This window comes from Miniopterus schreibersii, assembly GCF_964146895.1.
Source record: "Miniopterus schreibersii genome assembly, chromosome: 3".
Classification (NCBI taxonomy): Eukaryota; Metazoa; Chordata; class Mammalia; order Chiroptera; family Miniopteridae; genus Miniopterus; species Miniopterus schreibersii.
In genome coordinates this window covers 82,015,353-82,039,277 of record NC_138103.1, presented here as the reverse complement: position 1 = coordinate 82,039,277, position 23,925 = coordinate 82,015,353, and the positions used below count along the sequence as shown (strand labels likewise).

Genomic DNA, 23,925 nt, shown 5'->3' with positions numbered 1-23,925 from the left:
GGGCGGGGCGGGGGCGGGGCGAGGCGGCCCCGCGCGCCCAGCTCGCGCGCCCCGCGCCGCGCTACTCCCGGGAAGGCGGCGCCGGTGGCGGCTGCTCTCGCTGCGCCCGCTCCCGCGCACTGCCCTCCTGCCGCGGGTGGGCTCCGCAACCCCGGACCAGCCGCGGCTCCCGCCGGGCAGCGGCTCCATTCTCCGCATCTCCTCCGCGGGGGCAGCCCGGCCCTTGTGACCCATATCGGGGGCTCCCTTGCGGAGCTGGGTAGGACACCCAACTTTGCCTCCTTGCCTGTCGCCCCCGCTGGGAACGAACCTGCTCACTCCCCGGCCGGCCGCACGCCCGGGGACGGTGAGCCTGCTGCTCAAGCCGGCACCCCCAGCCCAGAGCGCGGCAAGTGGGGTGCGGCTCTGGGGAAGTGGCCGGGGGCGGCGGCGGTTGCTGCCTCGACTTCCCTCCTCGGGCGCTGAAGAGGACCCTCAGACCTCGCCGGGGCTCGGGGCGCTGGATAACTGTCACGAGGGGCGCGCATCGCACCTGGTAAGTGACCCCCTCCCAGAGTGGCCGCGGCCGCAGCCCCCGCCGCGCCGCCCCGGGGCGGTGTTGGTCGGCGGGTGGGCCAGGTAGGTCTTGGCTGGGCCGGTCTGCAGGCCTGCGCGGGAGACCGCGGGCGGTGGCGCGCCCAGGATTAGGGCTGCATCAGTGCGGGGCTCCCACAGTTGAGCTAGCGCACCGGCTGGAAGTTTGCGTCCCTGCCTTTGCGGAGGCCTGAGCGTGCAGAGGTAAGGAGCGGAAGCGACCCTATGGGCGACCGGTCGGTGGGCGAGACGGGACCCCTCCCCAAAACCTCGGGAAGGTGCGCAGTGGAGGTCTGTGCCCGCACCCGGCGCGTGCAGGCTCGCATCACCTGGAGCGAGGGGCAGGGGTACCGGTGGCCCGGGCTTCGCGGTCCCGTGACCGCTGCCTTGCAGCCCCCTGGCTGGGGCGGCTTTTTCTGTTCTAGTTACAGCGGTTTTGAGGCGCGCGAGAGAAACTGGGAGGCAGTGGGACCTGGGCTCAACTCCTCCAAGCGCTTTGGTTAATGAGGGAGACTGAGGCTGGGGGCTGCCCTGAACGCCGGGGCCGGGGTGCACAGGCTTGGGGAACCCACTGCCCGGTGGGCTGCAGGCAAGCGAGTCCCATTCTGCGGGCATCTCTCCGCCGCTCCACGGATTTTGCATCCTCCGGCTCAGGGTTTCGGGGCCGGAGGCGGATCAGGGCTCCGGAGGGAACCGGTCCTCCCTAGACGTGCGAGGGGACCCCGGTGGGGGAGGGATGTTCCGCGGATCGCTGCCCGCGGCGCCTTACGGGGTGCAGATCCGGATTTCCAGGGCTTTGGCGGGAACGCGTTCACCTCCCAGCCCTTTCCCCGCTTTGTACCTGGATGCGGCGGCTCGGAGTTGGGGTTGAACTTTCCTGCGCCCGCGGCGTCCCGGGGATCCCCGGAAGGGGGCGCTGAGAGCGAGCGCTGGAGCGCGAGAGGACGCGGAGCGCGGGGGCCGGCCCGGCGAGTGCGCGGGGGTCCCGGCCAGCGACGGCGCGACCAGGCAGATCTTGCAATAATCTCGTAGGCGTGGAGGGTGGCGGCAGCTGATCTGTGGGCCAGAGGGAGCTGTCAGCTTTGCTAGAAGAAGGGACAGGAAAGGTTGTTGCCAAACGCAAGCCCTTTAAATAGAAAGGTTCCTTCCAGAGACAAACATATCACCGCAAACTCTTCCCGGCTGTGCATCTGTCTTCCTCCCTGGGACGATAGTCTTTACTCAGAAAAGAAATCGGAATTGAATGCAGGTAATGTGGGTTATGTTTAATACTGACATAAAGTTCTGCTCCTCAGGAGAACATTAGTTAAAATGCCAGGGGTTACAAATGATTGCTGCAGATTGTTTTTAAGGAAAACAATCGTATGTCACCGTTAGCTTCTCCAGAAGAGCTCTGTCATCATGACCAAGTTTGGGAACAGCAGATAGTATGTTATTAATTATAGTTAGTCTCTAGTTTCTCCTAAGGAGGTACAGAAAGACAAAAACAGATTCTACTAGGGAAGATTTTAAACACCTAACTAGCATCGCTAAAGTAATTGTTAATTAATGCCAGCTTTATTATTAAAGGGAGGGTAAAGTTTATCTTGCTCTGTTTTGAGTTACCAGTTCACAATTTCAGTTCAAGCAGATGATACCTTAAGTTGTGTATCACTTAAGTAACTTTTCTGGTCTATGCCTGTGTTTACTCTGGAGGAAACATGGCTTTTTTTTTTTTTTTTTAACCCCCAAAGAGTTTTACCCATCTTTGCTTTTAATGAAAAAGCAGTCCACAGTGTAACTGTTTGGGTCACTTGAAACGCAGATTTCACTTTGCTTGCGTTACTCTCCTGTAAAAACTTTGCCACAAATAGCAGCTCCTCCTGGGTGTTGCAGGGTCGCACTCGGGACTGTGGGGTGATGGACTGGCACCTGCTTTTACATGCCTTTAGCCTGTGTGCACTTTTCTTAACAGGGAGAGGATGGACGATGCTAGTAATTTTATGCCTTTTGCAAATTGTACTAACTTATTTGATGGTTTTAATGGCAAACAGCTGCGAGATCCCTGCTGCGAGCAAAGACTTTGCTCTCTGGGGTGGTCAAGCTTGTCTCTGTCCAAAAGACGTTTTTTGAGATGTTCAGAGTTTGATAATGATGAGCCTGTGTTCCTCACTGCCCTTTCCTTTTAAAATTATTTCTTCACCATGTCTGGATAGAATGAAACATATGAAGTATAATGCAGTAGCTGTGGGACCCTAATGAGTAGATGCACATTCACCTAAATTTTGGCTTAAGTGTTAGAGAGTTCGTGGACTTTCTGAAGCCCCATCCATGGCCTTGCAGTGAGAAATCTTGCTTCACAGTCACTTTAGACTCTTCTCTTTTTTTCTTATAATTCTCACCTGAGGATATTTTTTTTCCATTCCTTTTCAGAGAGAGTGGAAGGGAGAGAAAGAGATAGAGAAGGAGAAAGAGAGAAACACTGATGTGAGAGAGACACATCAGTTGGTTGTCTCCCCCACTCACCTGACGGGGGCTGGGGATGGAAGCTGCATCCGAGGGCCTGGATTGAACCTGAGACTCAGGCCGACTCTCTAACCACTGAGCCAAACTGGCCAGGGCACCACTTTAGATTCTTGATCAGGGACAAATGTCAAAACCAACAACCTTTCCTTTCTGTTCTGTGTTAATTCTTTAAAATAACAGATGCCAGCTCCTTGAGACTACGTCAGATGCTTCTGATAGTCGAGAGAGCTGCTTAACTGAATTGTCACATAGGTTTTCATTAACTTGGTGATTATTTTTTAATGATTCCAAATGTCTTTTTGTTGTTGTTGTAAAGTCATTGAATTTGAGGCTTTGCTTCTGATACATATAAATTGTTCAGCCAAAGGTTTAGAGGCATTCCATCACATAAACAAGTAATCCTGAATCGTGGAGTTAACTGAGATTAGAAACTAATCCCTAAGAAGAGGTTTGGATTACAAATCATACAGTTTTTAGGATAGAACAAATCAATTAGTTAATGATATGTCCCAGTCAAGGAATCCATTTCTGTAGTAGCATGTGTCCAGTGTCGGAGAAAAGTCCCACATCCCACAGTAACTCCTCCATACTTCTCGATTCTATAATTACACCAAGTTTGTATTTAAAAATGCTTGTGAAATTGTTGCTATAGTTACTCAAAGTGCTTAGGGTATAATTATAACACCAAGGTGACAAATTTTTATGTTTAGTGTTAAATAATTTTTAAATGTGAATTCCAGCGGCTTAACAAATTGAGTTACACCAGAGTGCAAAGTGTGTAAGTGGGACCTCGCACATTTCTGCCCGCCTGTATCTTTTTTCAAATTTAGAAAGAGAAAATGAACTGTTTTCTTGAGTCCTAAGATGAGTGTGTATGTGTGTTTTAAGTTGTTTGTATTATCTCTATGTACTCTTATTGATAACACAGACATTTTCACATATGTTCCCAGCAACCTTTTAAAATTGAGACACAGAAGTTTTGTTGAAAATCGTTGGTTTTTATCACTCTGCCTGCTGCCTTGTAGAAATGATCTGCCACACATAGGGGGCAATCTGCTGTCTCTAATCCCTGCACAAGGTGGTCGCATCCTGAAGTTAAATTCGGCAGGTGAGGAGTAGCTGACAGGCAAGCAGGTTGAGGAAGCACCTTTTGGTTGGCTTGATTCATACGCCACTTATTTCTTTGATGTACCCATCAGGTCCTGGTTATCTGATATATAAAATCAATTTCTAACAGCAAGAAAAGGAGAAAAAAAAATACGCTAGCATATACACAGATAAACTTTTCACTTTCAGCGGGCCTGCCCCAAACTTGTTTTGATTCACAATTTAAGCCAAACGGAACAACGCAAATGAAAACTTGATCCAAGAGAAGGTAGCTTATAATAAGTAATTTATTGTAACGTACTGGTATTGACACACTCTTTGCCATTTGAAGGGTCTAGACCTAAGTTAAACCTGGCCCTGAATTTCGCAGAGTATTTTGAAGCTAGGCAACTTCAAAGACAAGTTGTATTTCACCTGGGGCATGACATTTAAAACGGATTAACCCAACAGTGTGCTCAAGAAAACAGAACATTTCTCAGAGGAGTTGCTGTTGTCTTTTTTTACCCTTCCTTTTTTTGTCCAACATTAATGGTTGTTTGACAAGAGCCAAGATGAGCACACTTTATTTCCCTTTTCTAAGTTTTAAAGTATACTGGCATTTGAAAAAAAATTTCATTTTTTATTCTTTTTCACCTCATACACTAAAATTGGTTTCCTGATTAATACTGAAAAATATTATGTTTTAAAAGAACACATTTTTTAGGGGGTGGATTTCTTTTATTTCCGGAAGGCCATGAACTCACTAATCTTTTACGTCTCATCTTTCATCCATTATCTGCCATTGTATCTCGGTGGAATTGCCTCGCCTAGAGTTCATAGATTGATGGGGAAGTATCCCCTGGAACAATTTTGTTTTATGTTGCATTTTTATGTACATCGAGAGTAGATCACATTACTGTAACAGGTAATTCAATTACAGATACGTATGATAAGTAACCAGGAGAGTGGTGCTATCAGAAACCAGCTCTGCTGGAGAAATAATACTGTATTTGCTGAGATGTGAAATTAAATAAGTTCTAGGCAAGTGACAATCAGGATTGAGCAAGGACAAATTGTTCACAGGAAATAGAGCCTCTTTTCAATCACTTCAAATCCACCTAACAGTTGGCAACCATATATGAGATGCCTATGAAAGAGGAGCGGCGCCAAGGAAAAGTCGTAAGAAAAATTCTGCTGAGCAGTTTCCTGTGAGTTGTCTGTAAAACCAGAAAATGACTAGTGCTTAGCTAAAACTCCCCAGAAGAGATGCATTTCTCATAAGCTAAGTCCAGATAAAATTCCACACAAATAACTAACCTCCCTGTAAAAAACAACAGCAACTTGGGAGATCTGACACATTTCAGAGAGGGTTCCCAAGCTGTCCTCAGTCAGCCACCACCGATGGTGGCTGCCCGCTGCCGGGGCTCCTCACACACGCTGTGGAGAGAGCACATCGGAGGCCAGGCATGTGTACGGTCGGACACCCTGCAACCAAATGGATTTTAGAATCACAGCTGGCTTCTGCGATTGCTTTTACAGGCCCGAGATTTAGATCCGCCATAAAACTTGACCGATTGTAAAGCCGAGAACGTTGTTTGTGAGTGGTGGCATAAAGCAAAAAGAATTGCTGTGGACATTAAACTCCCTTGTCCAGCCGAAATGATAATGAACCCGTGGTTCATGCCACTTGACATACAAGTATGAACTAAAGAAGGATTTGCTTCTGGGACGCCTGTCTTGTCAATTCTCCTGTTTTCTAGCTGTGGACTTGACTTTAAGAAAGTTAGTGCTAGGAAGCTGGGTGGAATAACTACCAGAAGTCCAGGTTTAATAGAGCTGGTTGCCTAATCGGACAGGGAGCCTGGAGAGGCCTCCTCTTTGAATGAGACACTCACTGGTCACGTAGAGGTCCCCAAGGGACAGGCCCACCTACTGTGCTGGAGAGAGGTCAGCAGTGGTGGACAGACTCCTGGCTGGAGCTGGGCAGATGGAGAGGCGTGGTGTGGGCAGCAGCGATCGACAGTGGTGTAGCTGTCCCTGTGTGACTTGGGTGTCGGATCGAGGTCCTGCGAGGGCCCTGCCCGAGTTCGTGGGTGGAATATGTGAATGGGCTTGGAGATGGCCAGATGTCAGTGGTGGATCAGAATCCATGTGTGCATGGGGTCTGTGGACCTTACAGAAACAGGGCCTCAGAAGATAAGGGGGGTTGTGGAGACAGGAAGCCTGGCAGGACGTCTCTACCAGAGTGGTTAGGATGTTTGGTTACCAGGGTAGGGCCTTGGGAATGATGACAGAAAATACATTCCTGGAACTAAATTAGGGTGTGCAGAGCAGATTGAGGGAATGGCAGGGCAGAGGCCCCTGAATTTGGATGTCGTGATAGAATCGAGCTAGCAGGACTACCTGCCTGTGAGTGTGGGTCCAAAGCTTAAGTGCAGGGTGATCCTTGGGCTGGAGACCTGCAGTGAGGACTGAACTGGTTTAACAGGGAACTGTGGGGTGGGGCGAGGCCGCTGTGCACCTGAGGCTGGGACATAGGAAGAGTCCTGTGTGACCATGGCTCCCTGACCTGACTCGGCATGGCTGACATCCCTCCCTCCTCACTCCAGCCCCTTCTGCCTCCTTCCTAGCCTTTGTGTGTTCTCTTCCTTCTGCTTGGGTTGTTCTCCCTCCACTGTCCTTGATGGCTAATTGCTTCCAGATCGCTCTGCTTTGAGGGTGGCTCCAAATCACACTGTCTAAAATAGCATTCCTTCTTTCCTTTCTTCCTTCAGCCTTCACTTCTTCTCTTCATAGCATTTTGCATCACCCACCACACTATTTATTTCTTGGTCTTTCACCAATAGAGAAGAAAGTTTAGGAGACAGGCGAGACTGTCATTTGTGTCTCCGGTGCCTTGACAGTGCCTGGCACACATGCTTCTTGGTCCATGTGTGATGCGTGAATGGATCAATAAATGCCTTTATGTAGAATATAAACAGTACAGACTGCACTGTGGTATCCTAGATAAAGGACTGTGGCCATGGAAGCTAGACACTAATTATATTCTTTATATAGATGAAAAGGTTTCAAAACCCCCCAAGCTGATTCATTAGCCTAGTCTTGAAATACAAATGTCTTTGTAAGCCAAGGACTGTATATACTTCATATATGCTAATTCAGGGCTATTTGCACAGTAAGTAAATGCTTGTTAAATGAATTGATGACCTTGCTTGAGTTAGGAATTAGCATAAAAACACCTTATGTATATTAAAAAATAAAAGAATTGAAATTCAGGGATGTTGTCTTAGTTAAAACAGCAGTCCTCCTCTCCCCTGCCCCCACGCACAAAAATTCCAGGGAACGTATTGTGTCCTTGTTACGTAATTTCACACATTACGGACATTTTAGAAATTTTAGAGTATTTTTGAAATATGGCACGCTCTCTTATTTTACTTCTGTCATTAGGCCAATAAGCCTTGTCACTTAGTTGGATTTATGGATTTAATAAGCTGAAACAGATGAGTGGATAAACACAATATGGTATAGCCATACAATGGACTACTATTCAGCAGTAAAATGAGCTCATGCTGCGATATGTGTGAACTTCAAAACATCGGGCTTAGTGAAAGAAGCCAGTTGCAAAAGACCACGTATCCTATGGTTCCGTTTATATGAAATGTCTAGAAAAAGTAAACTTGTAAAGATGACAGCAGATTGGTGGTAGCCTGGGGCTCAGGATGGGAACTGGGCACTGCAAATGGGTGGGCTGGTCTTTTGGGTGTGATGGAAATGTTCTAAGACTGGATTGTGGAGATGATTGCACAACTCTACATTTTCAAAAATCATTGAATTGTACACTTGCAACAAGTCAGTTTTATGGGATGTAACTTATATCTCAATAAAGTTGTTCAAAAACTAATCTAGGGCATAACCTCTAAAGGTGGTGTGCATTAAACCGCCAATGGCCTAAACAGAGTCTGCTGCCTTTTATGGGAACCATAGTCTATTTCCATGATTGTCACAAAGCCTGGTGCTGAGGCCACCAGATGCCAAGATGAGCAGCGTTTCTTTGATGCTGAGGAAGTGTGTCAGAGCTGGACCTCTGTTAGGTTGTTTCCAGATGAGACCACAATAACTGAATTTCATCAGGCCATTAAACTAATCAACCGTCCTAGTCCCTCAGTGTTTGGTTCACCCCAATTCCCTGTCATTTGTCAGAGTACATTTCTCTCCTGCCACTTTTATCTGCTACTTTTACTGTTGCAGAGCTCAGGAGGGACATGTTTGAAAACACAGAATGTCCTGGTCTCATTAGGGCTGTGGAGCCTTGCTTTGCTCACCAAGCGATGCTGCTCTCCTGTGCAGGGAAAGTCCGGGGCGCCTGCCTCTGTCCTTGTGCATTTTCCTAGCAGAACATTGGCTTCAGCAGGTGAGGGGTAACTGACAGCCAGACCCAGGGGCAGGAGGCCGATTTTAAATCCCCAGAGTCTGAGTCCTTAAAGGGGAGTGTGTCTTCTTCTGCTTTAGTAGAAGAGTCAGAATCACTTCTAGCTTCTTCTCTTCTGCTTTGGCATGTTTTGCACTAAGTAAAGCTGAAATGAAGTTGTGGGTAGAGCTACACGTGAATTGCCTGTAACTAACTGTCTTGCTCTTGGACTGCTGTTTCTGGGTGAAAGTGAGTGTCTTTTGCTGTCCCCTCCTGTTTGTTGCTACTTCTATCTGTTTAGTGAGTTTAGATCCTATCTTCCTCCTGCCTGGGGGCTTCCTCAGCTCTTCTGGGCACCATCCTGTCCCCACACCAGTTGGTTTCCACATAGTGACTTTACGTGGGTGTGTTTACTTTGGCACAGTGGGTCCGAGCTCCAGATCCCCCGCGTGGCCTTCAGGAGCTGACTGAGACCCACCAGCCTTCAGAGCTCTTATGCATCTCCCCATTACTAATGAAGTGTTTTGATCCAGCCCTGTGATGTTTCCAGCAAGCATTTTTGATGATGTCTAATTTATTCAGCCCTTGTATGCAAAATTCAAAAATTCGGTAGTTGTATGCAAAAATTGCGACTGATAGAGTTTAAATCCTTGAGCAACACTTATTTTTGATGTCTTACCAATGTAATTTTGGACTAGCTTGTTCTGAATTTGCCTCTTCCCAAACTTGCAGGCTAACCTAGACACAAATTAAGAGTAAACTTTATAAAATGGCCATGTTTTTTCTATTAACACCAGTTCTAAAATCGTTCCTCACCCTCGGTGAGTGGTCCAGCGTTGTTTATGAGATCGCATTAATATTTAATATTTCCTTCTGCCTTCTGCATGTTAGATGGCAAAGGAGTAGCTCACATTTTTATTTTTGATGTCACTTTTGATAGTTTTAATTGGTCAATAAAATACTGTTTAGGTTGGTATTTTTTGTGTGTGTTTGTGGTTTTGTTTTGTTTTCTTTCATTTTCAATGAGTTAATGTTCTCCAGATTTCAGGGAGAACTAGTTAGGCATTCTGTTAAACACACTGACTGGTTATACGATTAGAGAAATTTCCATGTTGCCAGGCCATATATTTAGTTTTGAAACACAAGGAATAAGAAAATGATGCAATTTTCTCTTGTTTTAAGACCTCCTTTAGAGTAATTGTTGATTTGTATTGGATCTGATAGCTGGAGTTGACCATAATTAAAGTAACACGCAGTGTTTTATACAGAATTATTGAAGACATTGTCCTAAGTGGGGAAAATGTATTAGATCATTACTTTAGATGATTTTACTTTTTTCTAACCATTTTCTTTTCTGGAAAGCATCCAAATGTTAACATCAATACTGATTTTGGACACTCTCAAATGGATAGGACCCTAACTTTCCTCTGGCAGGCCGGGACTCGGGGAAGAGCCTGGAATGCTGACTGCATAGTCTGGAGGGCTGGTGTGTGCAGTCCCTTCTTTTCTGCTCAAACCTCCTTACCTCTTGTTGTTACTCTGACATTAAAAATTGGAACATCTTTGACAACATGTCAGTGAACGAAAATTCCTCTAAAGTTTGAGCTGGGAGTTCAATGTAGGCATTTCATTCCTTGAAATTTAATATTTCTGGGCTGTAAATACAGGAGAAAGATCGTGTTTTCTGCAGCAGGAGTCCAGTGCCCAGATATTGAACTTTTGCTCAAGGTAAAGTGACCAGCTGACCAACGTGGAAAGGAGAAGACTGGACTGTGGTTGCCTGACCTTTCTGAGAAGGCTGCTCCTCAGATGTCCTTTGATGACTTTCCCCCCAGATCTGAGGAGTTCTCCATTTCTCCCTCCTTACCATTATCCTCCCCTGGTCAACTTCTCTGCTAATCCAGCAGTTTTTAAATTATGTTCCTCCTTCACTGGAAAGATTTGAATCAGGCTGAGCTCAAAATAACTTCTAACTGACCCTATATTTCTAATAAGACCCAGCTCACTCCCTTTCCTTTCCCTTCTCTGTTTTAATACCCTCCACAAGTCAGAGGGGACTTGCTTGGTTTTGTATCTGTGTCTGATAGTGTCTGGTGTCTCCAGGATCTGGTTCCTTGCTTTGGGGCTTCAGAGTTGCTGCTGATATGACAGGGACCACCGTAGGCATGTTCATTTACCTAGAGACTTGTTCTTGGGCTGCTTGCTGTTGGCTCATGTAGACTAGACTTCATGTAGGTGAGTTATGAGTATGGCAGGAATGTGATGGCTATTTGGTTACATCCCAACATGGGCTTCCCATTTGATGTGCTCTCAGACATGTACCTGCTGTGACTAGAGAGCCACTTGCCACAAGGCAGTAGGACCCCTTCATTCCTTGGTCTTGCCTCATGATGAAAAGATCTGAAGCCTTGTAGCTATGCCTCTGGAGGCCCTTCCTCCTCTCCAACTTTGAATCCCTCTCACTTCCTTGGCCTCTGGTTATACCACAAAGGTGGTGCGGGCAGGTGGTGATACCTGAACCTAGGTGCTTAAGATGAAAATATTTCCTGTACTACCTATTCACCCTTGTTGCTTTGTTGTTTGTTTGTTTTATTATAATGCAACTCTCAAACTAATGTTTTTTCTATAGGTTTCTGGACCAAAAATGCCACCCTTGAATGTAAATTGTGCAGTGGTCAGGGGGGTGAGGCTAGGGGTGGGGCTCTGCAAGTCCACGCAAAACATGATGGCTGTCAAGGCTTTCAAAGCAGACTCCAAAATCAGGCCTGGAGCCAAATTTACCCTCCGCCTGCCAACAGTGATGGAATCCCTAGGTCCTGTTACCAGCTTGTGAAAAGAAATCATTCAGGAAACTGCAAGCTGGCAAGTAAGAACTGCAAAGATTCATTCACTTGAAAGCTTATGCCTGCAAATATTATTTAGCTTTGAACATTTTTTTCTAGGTTCACCTGCTGGGTTTCCATCTCATGGAGGCTTATCTTGGTACAGAGGAAAACCTTTGAAGGTTCACAGTGGGGATCTTAGGGGACATGTGCCAGAGATGATGTCAGAGAAGAGCCTTTGGGGTGTCCCACCCCTCACTCATCCTTGATCCAAGAATCTGTGTTGTAAGGTCAAGTCTCTAGAACTTCATGGAGTAAATGTAAATGCTTGGACTTTGGTTGCTAAAGCTATAAACCACAGTTAGGGCGAGAGAGGGGAACAGTTCGTCTTCATAGTCAGAGAGTATTGCCCAGCTGGTGTGGGTCAGTGGATGAGCATCAGCCTATGATCCAGAAGATGGTTTGATTCCTGGTCAGGGCACATGCCTGGGTTGCGGGCTTGATCCCCAGTCAGGGTCCTGCAGAAGGCAGCTGATCAATGACCCTCTCTCATCATTGATGTTTCTGTCTCTCTCTCCCTCTCCTATCCTCTCCCTGAAATCAATAAAAACATGTTTTGTTTTGTTTTTTTAAAAAGAGTACCTATCGATGGATTAATTGTTTATCGAGGTAGGCTCAAGGATATTAATGACTTGAACTTGGGTCATGTCTAGAGGGAAGACGGACTTGCCAGCGTGGGAGGAGAATACAGAGGGTGACACACCTTACGTGTTGGATTGGGAGGTAGGGTATCTCCCAATGTCTAGACAGTATTTAAAAGGAACTTTAAAAAAATCATATAATGGAAATGACAACAGAAAATAACTCACTCCAGATTCAAACACAGTTTAGAAGCGGATTGGATTTCTTTGTTTTAGTTGGTAGAGGGAGTTGTACAGGCTTTGGAGTGAGTTTGGGAAAGAGAACAGCTGACGAACCTTCTTCACTTGGTTTTTGTGACCCTGAGAGCTCCTTCATAATCTTTTAGAAAATCTTTTTCTTCTAGGGGCCAATTACCTTGGTCTTTTCTTTCAAGGGGGAAAAGAATCATCATGACCTCTGAGCCAGTGAGTATTGATTAGAGGAGAAGCTCATAAAGGTGTAGATTTTGTTTCATAATTTCCCAGAGTGTCACCCTCAGGTCACCCAGATCCTTGTCGTCTTTCAGAAGGCCCAGCGTCATTGGTGGGTTGGTTTGGGGTCAACAGGAAGGAGGGGTACAGAAAAGAAAGGATCACCCTGAATAATGGAGAGCCCTCTGAGCTCCAGAGAATGCTGGTTCCACTTAGTCTTTATTCCCCTTCTAATGAAGCCGGCTTTGGCTTCTTGTGCCCTCCTCCTGTGTCGGAGGCAGCAATCATTATTTGTAAAAGCAGTTGCGGTTCTGATCCTTTCCACGAACAAGCTTGTGATCTGCAGGTGAGCATCATCATGAAGTATGGTGACACAATTTGGCATGGGGACACAGCCCTATGGACTGGCATCCGAGCCTGCCTTCCCCTCAGAGTTGTGGCCCATAAAACATGGCTACGAGTTCACGCCCATTACCTGTAATCAGGAATCTCTTTAATTAATGGTGTAGCACATAAACTTGGACACAGTTTTGGATTTGCTGCTAAGTACCTTTCAATGGGCTTTTCATTTGTTCCCCGAAGAACTGGCTTTGGGGCCCAGATTTCCTGCCTTGAGCTTGTTGGGGACCATGCTAAGAGTGGGAAGAAGAAGGGTTGTGATTGGAGGATTGGCAGTCATTCTTAGGAGGCCTGGACCAAGGATGCAATTAGTAAACGCCTCAGGTTGGGCACTGACGTGGGAGGCCTGTAGGGCTAAGTGGCCTTGGTGGTGGGTTCCTCTTTTTTTTTTTTAAATTATTTATTTACTTTAGAGAGAGAGAGGAAAGGAGAGAGAGAGGGAAAGAGAGAAACATTGGTTTGCTGTTCCACTTACTGATGAATTCATTGATTGACTCTTGTGTGTGCCCTGACCGGGGATTGAACCCACAACCTTGGTGTATCTGGACAAAGCTCTAACAAACTGAACTACCCGACCAGGGCCTGGTGGTTCCTCTTTAATTGAACTTTGGAGTGAACTCAGGATTGGCTACCAGGCTTGTTGAAGCCTGCAGCAGTGAACTTATGAAAACAAATCAGATGCACGTTGGGAAGGCTGCCTGCTGGAAAGTGTATGGGATTGATCCTGGTGATCTTTCAGGAAAGGCTGCTGGGTGTTTTAAACCTACCTATTGGGATAAATTTTGACTTTGACAGTTAGCAGTTTTGCCTGATAATGGCAGAGTGACCCAAATATGTCACATTTTAAAAAACCCCTGTGAAAGGGTCATCAGCTCAAGCCAATCCATCTCTGGGTCTTTCCTATATGTGGGAAGGAAAAGGTTTTGTAGGTGTATTTCTATAAAAGAGTTTGGCATTAGACTTCTAAGAATTAGTAGAAAGCTAAAAGAATTCATATAAACACATAATAGAGGTACATAAAAACCTCGTAAAATATACATGTTTGAAATGTTGGGCTTTTTTGAGCAATTGGGAAGTTGTCAGCTGTTTCCTTTTCCCATATTAGCTTCCAGATGATTAGTTAGATGTATTTAATTAAATGCTCCACATTTAAGTGGAGTGGAGGCCTGGGGAGTCTTCCGAAATAATACTGTTTTCTATTGATCTGCAATATACCACATGGCTTTCTTATACCTAGAGAAAAGGCATTCAATTCTATAGTCACAGTCTTTTAAAAAATTATTTACTGTTAGTTCTGAAGTGAAAAGTGTATTTAAAAAATCTCATGGACAATCTCAAAAATCTCAGGTCACGAAATTCTATTCCTTTGCTGCGTTCCAGAGGAGCGAGCCGGGTTTGAAACAAGGAGCGTTCTGTGGCTGCCACACTGAGTTGAGATGTTCGGAGGGGTAGCTAGGCTATTTTTAACGACTGCAAATGTATCCTGTGGTGGCCGATTTCCAATGATCCAAAATTAGTCCTGGGATCTTGGACACCACAGTGTCAAGGCCTCAGACAATCAACAAGTTCAACATCTTTGAAACATCAACCTAACTCTCACACCAGGATTGGTGGCTTCGGCCAAGCAATGCATCGTTGGAGAAAACAAGGAAACCTTGTGAACAGGGAGCTCAGAATCTGCAGAATTCGGGGCTAGCAAGGGAGGTGCGGAATACAATTGGGAGCAATTTCAAGCTATTGGAAGATATCAGGCTCGTGGTGGTGAGGACAGTTAAATACCTAACTTGGGCATTTTTATTTTATTGGGGGGGCATGAAGGAGAACAGCTGAGATTTTTTCTTCTGTTTTGTTTCCATGAAAGAAGGTCAAGGAGCAGGTTGACTGGACCCCAGAGCAGGAAAGGCTTGGTTACCACAGCGGACTTTCATCTGTGGAGAAAAGCAGGAGAGATACAGTTACCTCTCTTCTTACACATGTTGCCCCCAATCATCCTAGACACAAAGACCCATTTGCTTTGAAAGAATTATATTTACATTTCCTCACGTCTCCAGGAATACTTCATTATTAAATACATACGCAGCAAACAGCTGTCCTTTGCAGTGTTCATTGATTACCAGCTTTCCCTAAGGTTTTTTGTTTGCTTGTAAATGAATCCATAGTTCATAGGAAGATGGGCTAATTTTTAATAGCTTTATTCTGACAAACCCTGGATGTTGTCTTAATTGAAACTGACACGGCAGACAGGAAGTGGATCTGATTGAAAGGAAGGGAGAGATGCACTTGGGTGAACTGTAGAGTCTAATTTGCTGAGTGTTGACTGCCTCCTGATTGATGTAACTATTCTATACATATCCAGAATTTGGAAGCTGCATCGAGGCTGACCAGTGCATCTCTGTCTCCAGGCAGGGCCTTTTCTAAACCCGCCTAGAGTGATGGTGATCTGTTATGTCCTTAAAGAGGGGCTTCCATAGGGCCTCCACTATAATGAGGGCCATTGGTTTTACCATAGTCCTGCTCCAGGGGAGCCTTAGGGTAAAGGATAACATTAAGCCAACCAAGAAGTATTGATCAGAAACTTCCTCTGTGCCAGACCCAGGCCCTGCCCTGAGAATGTAGTGAGTAGAAGAAAGAAATGGTTTTTGTCTTTTGCTGCCTGTTTTCCAGTGGGACGTCCCTTGTCTTGGCATGGATGCCATTTTTCTCTGGCGTTCCCCTGAAACCTGAAATGATGCTTCAGGTGCAACCAAACACCTAGGATTCCCTAGAACCTCCAGCCAGATGCCTGTGATGGCAGGTGAAAGAAAGAGTGGGCGTGGGAACAATTGGAAACGTAGTTCAGTTTCCACGCTTTGGCAAAGCTGCCTCATCTGCTGGGATGAAAAGAGTGGTGGAGATTTGGCAGGTGCATGCCTCACTGACCCATGGCTCTCGGGGGGGGACCCTCCACTCACCGTGCACAGCTGCACGCATCAGAGCACATGTAGCCAGGATACGGTGTCTTCGGAGATGGTTCTTTGCAAGCAGACAGGGCCTGAAAACCAGAAATGGCTTCAAGATTAAGAAGGAGAAGATAGAATATTCTAGGCTTCCTTTTCAGGATCTTAGAGAATTTCGCAGTTCCTTGTGAGTCCATAGGATCACAAAGAGCCCTTTTTGGTCAGAAAGCTAGACACTGAGACTTTTGTGTGATGAGCCCACTGTCTTGCATGGCCCCAAATGTGTGATGTTTCCTGGTGATTTTTAGGGACAAAAATCGCATAATCCACCATCATTGCAGGACAGTGTCGAGTGCACTGTGCAGTCAGGATAAAGAAAAGAGGCAGACCTTTCCCGACATTGTAGCCTCAGGATGTGAAAAGGAGAATCGGAGCCGAGTCAGGTAACTAGGATGCTCCGTGCCCCTCCTCCAGCCTTCCCTACTAGTGACAGCTCGTCCCGCCTCTCACCTTCTCACCTGTTTCCTTAGCATGGGCTCTGGTGTTTTGTGGACATTTCATTTTCAGTGATTTCCAAGAGTCCTAGTAGACTGTGTGCTTCAGCAGGAGCATCATTCCTCTCTTTTAGAATCTCCTCTGAATCCTACATGCTGCTTTTATCTGACTTGAGCCATCAGCAGCAGGGGACCTAATGTCAGAAGGCCAAAGACTCTTTCAATTTCTGGAGTTTTGTGCAAATGCAGTCGGTTCGTCATTTCTCTTGACAGTTGTTTGCAGAATTAACTCACTCCTATCCTGCCTTCTTCCTTTTGCCCTTTTATGTAAACCCGAGATGCGCCTCGTTTTGGAATCAATTTTAACATATATTTTTGAAAGAAGAGGCTACAGTAAAGGAGGTTTTGTATGTTTTTCCCCCTCAGGGTGTTTGAGACTTGAGTTTATACATTATGAGTGTTGTTTCCTTCTGGGTGTTTAATTTGGAGATGTATACCTGCCCATCAGGCTCTCTGCAGCCGTGAATGCCTCTACACCTAAAAATGTGGCTGTTAGTCTAAATGGGGACATCTGAACTGTCCTGTGGTCACCTGCAGCCCTGTGAGAACACTTTATTTTTTTTTTAAACGCAGGGTCTGTGTCTTCATGGATTAACCAACACAGTTGAGATGCACATCTCTGGAAACAGTCACTTCCAAGGAAGCCTGGGAGGGCGGAGATCCAGGACAGCAGGGTGTGGGGAGGACGTGCCTCCGGCCAGCAGATGGCCCTGAGGGCCAGCAGATGCCCCTGAGCACCTCTCTGCCTTCCCAGCCTGCTCCTGGACTTGCCTGCTTTGGAGGTTACACTGGCCGCTGAGCCTTTTGGATACTGTATTGAGTTTGTCTGAATGTGCACCATTAGGGTTTCGTGTTGCTTAAATTTCAGATAACTGTCCCAAAGGCCCCAGTTCTAGTGATCTGAGGGAGCACAAGCAGTGAATATCTGAGTATTGAAGTAGAAAAATCTTAGCCATACATCAGTTGCCAAAAATATCTTTTACTTCACGAATTAACCCCACCCCCCACCTTGTCGAAGAGCTTTAAACTGAGTGAATGAATACTTGAAAGCTAGCTTCATAGTTATGTTCAAATATACCCATGGAATTTTATAAGGATTGAAATACTAGGAGAAGGCCAGTATTTGAAAGCAAGTTACTAGTTTTATAATGTGAAGAAATATATAATTCTGGCTCCAGTTCAGTGAATGTCTTGTTGTTGGTGGAAGCCTTTAGGTCAATGTCTGAAATATTCCTGGCATAAAGAGCTTACATGTTTTATTTTGTTTTAATTGAAGTTTATTGGTCGTACTTTCGGTTCAGTAGCTCACCATGAAATAAAGTCCACAGTCCTGTATCCTGAAACCCCTGGGAAGAGCAGTGCAGCTGGTGGAGGGGAGGTGGGGAAGAGCCAGCTCTTGCTGCCCAGGCAGAGGCAGGCTGCCTCCTGGGGCTGGCCAAGTGGCACCCTGACCTCTCAGGAAGGTGCCGACAAGCCTGGCAGCCAGAGGGAAAGCTGTGAGGACTTCTGCTTAATTGCATGGGGTGGAAGTGATGTGGGGCAAAGCTGGCACACTGAGGCAGGAAGCTCTTCTCACCCAGGCCTGGCCGCCATCTGTAGATGGTTCCTCAGGCTGTGATGTCGCTGACAGCTGGCTGTGCTTTCAAAACTGTGGCAATAGCCAGGACCATCTGGATACGGCACTGCAACAGGTTCAATACTCACTGCCCTCCGCCTGTCTCTGTGGATCTTCCAGAAGTGCCAAGACCATGCAGATAAAATTGCCATATCTTATGAACTACCTAATGGCAAAAAACCAAAAATAAACAAGTGGGACTACATCAAACTGAAAAGCATCTGTACAGCAAAGGAAGCCATCAACAAAATGAAAAGGCAGCCTGTGGAATGGGAGAAAATATATCTGCAGATCACATATCTATCTGATAAGGGGTTACTATCCAAAATATATGAAGAACTCATGCAACTCAATAGCAAAAAACAAAACAAAACAAAACACCACGCAAATAATCCAATTAAAAATGGGCAAAGGATCTGAATAGACATTTTTCTAAAGAAGACATACAGGTGGCCAACAGGTACATAAAGAGGTGCTCAACATTGCTAATAATCAGGGAAATGGAAAGCAAAACTATAATCGATACCACCTCACATCCCGTGCAATGACTGTCATCAAACATACAAGAAATAACAAGTGTTGGTGAGCGTATGGAGAAAAGGGAGCTCTTGTGCATTGTTGGTGAGATGGTAAATTGGTGCAGCCACTATGGAAAACAGTAATGAGATTCCTCAAAATATTAAAAACAGAACTACCCTATTATCCAGTGATTCTAGTTCTAGATATTTATCTGAAGGGAACAAAAACACTAACTTGAAAAAATATCTGCACCCCCATGTTTATTGCAGCATTAGTTACACTTGCCAAGACATGGAAGCAACCTAAGTGTCTGTCGATGGATGAATGAATGAAGAAGTTGTGCTGTATATATATTATGTATAGTATGTAGCAGCGATTTTAAACTGGTCTGCCACAAGAACTTTTAAAACATGCAATATCTGACTATTTGGTCAGGGGCACTGACCTCTTATCCCTCAGACTGTCAAATAAAAAAATGACAACAGCCAACGCAACAATAGCCGCCCAGTATGTATGAATCAAAATTATACCTATTTTTGTTTGTCAGATTGGCAAAAAATATATTTTTTGGCGTGCTGCAGAATTTTGATAAATAATTTGTGTGCCATGAGATGAAAAAGGTTGAAAATCGCTGGTGTGTAGGAATGGACAAAATAAATGTGTAATCACTTGCTTAAGTCAATCACACTCGACTTCATTTCTGTAAAGAAAGGATTTGGAAGCGAGCACAGCAGCGCTCAACAAGTACAGTGTGCAAATGTCAAACCTGCAAATCACAAAATGGGTGACCCTGTCACTCAAGTAGATTTTTTTAATGCAGGTTTTCTTTAAAAATATCAAGAGCTTCTAAAGGTTTGCAATTTGATTACAAGGCAGAATAAACGTAGTGGTTTTGGAGCGAGGTGGTCAGATTCGTAGTTCACTTTCCTCAATTCTAAAATGGTAAGAATAGTTCCTGCGTTGTTAGGTTTTAAAAATCGATTTGAGAGAGAGAGAGAGATCTATATGACTGAGAAACATTTATCAGTTGCCTCCCACACACATCCCAGCTGAGCACTGCCACTAGCCCTGGCCCTGACCTTGTGTTTCCTTCTCTTTATTAATGCTCCATGTTACACTCTCCTCCAGATACCTGGGATACCTGGAGAAGTGTACCCTTTGCCCCTCCTGGCCCCTGCATACCCCATCTTCAGGACGATTAGCATTTACATCCGTTTTCAGTTGGTTTTGTGATAGCTGCTCCTGCCAGCCGAGAGGATGCGAGACGTTAAGAGCTGTGGTCTTTACTACTGCCTAGCTGGGTGCATTTTCTTGAAGTCACTGAGGACCCTGAGTGGTAGGCAGCCTCCCATTATTTGAGTCACCTAAAGCTCAAAAGGGGTGAAGCAGATCATGTGACCAGAAATATGACCTTGTGCTGAAATCATCACCTGGATCCTAGCTCTCTGCTCAACCATGCCTCACTGGCCACCAGGGACGATGGAACAGGGACATGGGCTTGCAGCTTGAAGCCAGGGCACCCAGGGCTTCTGGGACCTTCACGTGCTGATGGCCCCTGGGGAGAAATCACTTCTGCAGCTTAATTAAGGCCTGATGGTATTTCTGCTAGAAAATCGCCTGTGTTAGAGGTCTCTCCCCCTCCCTTCCCCCTCCCACTCCTGCTCCCAGCTAGGTAATTCGTGTTTTGTAAGCTGACATCTTTACTGGGCAGTGAACAGCTGGTTTACATAATTAAAGGCACCTGACTATGCTGTGACTTAGTTTTGATAAAATCAGTAAACTGTATTACCCTGGGACAGTCCTCATAAATGTGGTCTAAGATATATTTAATTTTAGATGTATAAACACACACATACCTATTTACCTACTGGCTTATGCACACACATTCAACTTGGCTTTCCAGCTTAATTCTAAACTTAAATGAATGTTATCATCAGCTGTTAGTGTGCTTTTGGGTAATTGATGTTAATGGAAAGGAGGAGAGTGCTCCTGACTCAGACAGATTTCCCTCTTCGTTTCAGTATATATACCTCCTGGGGAAGTATTTGGTAGCAAGAACTTTGCAACTCAATGCAATACAAGATTTAGGGCAGGTCATATTTTGGGTGAAGTATGTGGCTTATTAATGAGGAGGAAATGCTCATTTTGATAATTTTCTATTTGGTAATAACCCAAATGGGTTTCCAGTTGTCTAAAACTTCACCATAGTCTTTAAAATATAATTAGTGCAATCATTGCAGTAGTTAATCTTCAATATATGACCCTACAAAGAGCCACATAGATGTTCTAAATAATATAATTTTTGCTCTAGATTCAATTATTTTACATTTATAGAACTTAATTTTTCTAATAAAACACTTTTATTATATTTTTGTCCTGACCCTTTATTAATTTCCTGCTTACACTAAAAAGAGAATTTCTTAGACTGGAGGGACTAGTGTGCAAGGAAATTTGGCCTCTTTGAAAACTGTACCAGACTCTTCTCATTCTTGTTTCACTCTCTCTCCAGGGTCTCAGCAGAGACTGTGCCTAGTAGAAAGGGGGACATTTTTGGATGTCCCAATGACTGGGGTGCTCTTGGCATATGGGTCCTGAAGGCCAGCACAGCCATTATCATCTGTTGTCATCTCATTGTCTCCTGCAGAGCCTTTGTCCCTTCTGGCTCAGAATCCAGCTCTTTCTTAAGTCCCAGCTGAAGTCTGGCTCTCAGGGGACATAGCGCCCTTAACTTGCCTCCTCCTGAAATTCTGTTGCCTTTGTTGTCACTGCCAGTCGTTTGATGTAAATATTAGGTTAAAACAAAGGATGACAAAGTCTTTTTGGGAAGAGCCAAATGGTAAATATTTTAGGCTCTGAGGGCCACATGGTCTCTGTCGTGACTGTTCAGTTGAGCTGTTGTGGCATGAAAGCAGCCATTGGCAGCATGCAAAGGAGTGGGCATGGCTGTATTTCAATAAAACTTCATTTACACGAGCAAGTTGAGGGCCAGATTTTAGACCCCTGGCTTAAACCGTATGAAATAGCTATTTTTGTTGTTCAAAAATGGTCAACTATTGGCAATTTTATGTAATTTAAGCTATTATATCATATACTTCGTTGTAAATCTCATTATCATCTGGATGTGTGTTTCATTTCTATCCCAACTACATCTGAATCTCTCTTTCTTTCCATCTTCCTGTCTTTTTTTGGTTTTGTTTTAGCTTCCTATGATGTGTAAATCAAAGTCTTGAATATTTTGGGCATCCAATTAATATATATTTAGTATATAACTGAAGTGTAGAGCATTAAACTCCAAATTCCTGCACTGGAAGAAAGCTTATAGTTTATTAAATATTCTCTCAGGTACCATAAAATGGGTTTATGTATATATATGGCTACATTAATAGTGGTTGAGAATTTGCTGAGTGCTTATTTTGTGGCCAAAGAGATTTTCATTAGAGTTGTGGAATAGGATCTGTATTTGTTTCCTGGGACTATCATACACATACTTGGTGGCTTAAAGCAGTAGAATTTTATTGTCTTACAGGTCTGAAGGCCAGATGTCTAAAATCAAGGTGTTGGCAGAGTTGGTTCCTTCTGGAGGCTCTGAGTAAGAATCTGTCCCAGGCCTCTTCCTAGCTCCCTGTGGTTGCCTGAATTCCTTACTGTTCCTTGGCTTGTAGACAGGGTCTACCTCAGTCATCGTGTGGCATTCCTCCCAAGTGTGTCCTTGTGGCTCTTGTTATAAGGACAACAGTCATTGGATTAGGTCCCACGGTAATCTAGTATAAGCTTATCTTAACTAATTACATCTGCAAGAAACTTATTTCCAAATATCATCACATTCTGATGTTCCAGGTGGACATGAATTTTGGGGAGTGGCACTGTTCCACTATCCAACCCAGTATACCATCTATGGGGGAGGAGGCAGAGTGCCTGGCATTGGAGATGCACCAGGTTGAAATCCTGACAGGTCTGTAGAGACCTTTCTGAGACTGGACATGGTCTGGGTTATTTGATTGGACCTAGAATGGAGAATTAAATTTTTGAGTGCTTAATACACATTTGGTGATGTTGGTTTACCTGTGAGCTTCCTCTTCCAGACCAACGATTTTTTAAAAAAAATATGATTTTATTGATTTCAGAGAGAGGAAGGGAGAGGGGAGAGAATCATTGATCGGCTGCCTCCTGCACTCCCTCTCCTGGGGATCGAGCCTGAAACCCAGGCATGCACCCTGACCAGGAATCGAACCACCACCTCCAGGTTTACGGGTGATGCTCAACCACTGAGCCACACCAGCTGGGCCAGAGCAACTATTGACAAAAGGGAGTTCACCTAGGAGGTGATTATTATGTAGTATTTGATGACAGATAATTGGTAGGTCACTGCTGAAACACTGATTTGTGTCACCTTCCTTTTGGTCCCTGTTTATATCTTTTTGTACATTTGTGTGATAATTTAGACTCTTAGATTGTGTTTGATGACTGATTTCTGAGCTTTTGTGAACAATTTTACACAATATATAGTGGTTGTGATGACAGTAAGATTTGAAAAATATGCCATGACGTTTCTCACTTCATAAATATTTATAAATCTTGTAGTTTTATGGGATTTATGAGCATGATTAATTTTGCCATTTTAGACATTGAAACCACCTTCTTCTAAGAGAGATGAGAGTACAGGTGCTTGTGTCTCTGAAGGCACTGTGGTAAGAGAAGGCTCTGGAAAAGGACACCACCTTCAAACATTTGAAATAGCTTCCACGGCCATGGATTTTATTCAGTTCTACTCAAATTGTACTGTTCTGTGTCAGGGCTCAGTCTGGTGATTTCATAGTTCTCTCATGTAGGTTTCATTTTACAATTTCATTTTTCTCTTGATTGGAAGAGCTAATTCCCATTTTATCTAAATAAAGAAGAGATTTTTTTTCATCTTGTAATAGATTTTAAACACAACACTCTTATAGTAGCTATGTAAATCAAACTACCTTTATCACTTACTAATGGCTTTATCTTATAAAATTGCTTATATCTTTATCTTAAGCTCAAAATATGCATGTGCATATGAATTTGGAAAAGAAAAAAATTACCTCTGTGAAACTGTTTAAGTAAGAGCAGCTGCATCCGTCCTAGCTACATAAAAGCCTTTGGGAATTCAGTTTCAGTTGGAGACCAATTCGATCAAGAACTTTGAAGAGATTCCACAACTAAAACATAAAAGAGAGAAGCTGAATTGTAATAGGGCTTGTTGTTGGAGACTCAACTCAGGAGATTTCACTTTCTGTTAACTATCAATTAGGTATCATGAGCCTCCAAGACTTGGTTTAACTTTAGATTAAACCAATTTTAGATTAAAATTGTTTTGGAAGCCTAGGAATCAAATTGTTCAGGAGAGTGAGGCATCCTTTGAGACTCAC

The 23,925-nt window shown here is 44.5% G+C and overlaps 1 protein-coding gene across 3 annotated transcripts in view; it reads left to right on the top strand.

The window, feature by feature from the left end:
- The first annotated feature begins 9 nt into the window (after positions 1-9).
- SEMA5A (semaphorin 5A) overlaps positions 10-23,925 on the top strand; it is a 362,170-nt gene continuing 338,254 nt past the window's right edge. The window contains exon 1 of one of the 3 annotated variants that reach the window (XM_081133220.1): positions 10-535. The gene's annotated coding sequence lies outside the window, so the exon portion shown is untranslated. Of the gene's footprint in view, positions 536-1,505; positions 1,823-23,925 lie in introns of those variants that run through there. The other 2 variants (XM_081133222.1, XM_081133221.1) reach the window with 2 other exon arrangements.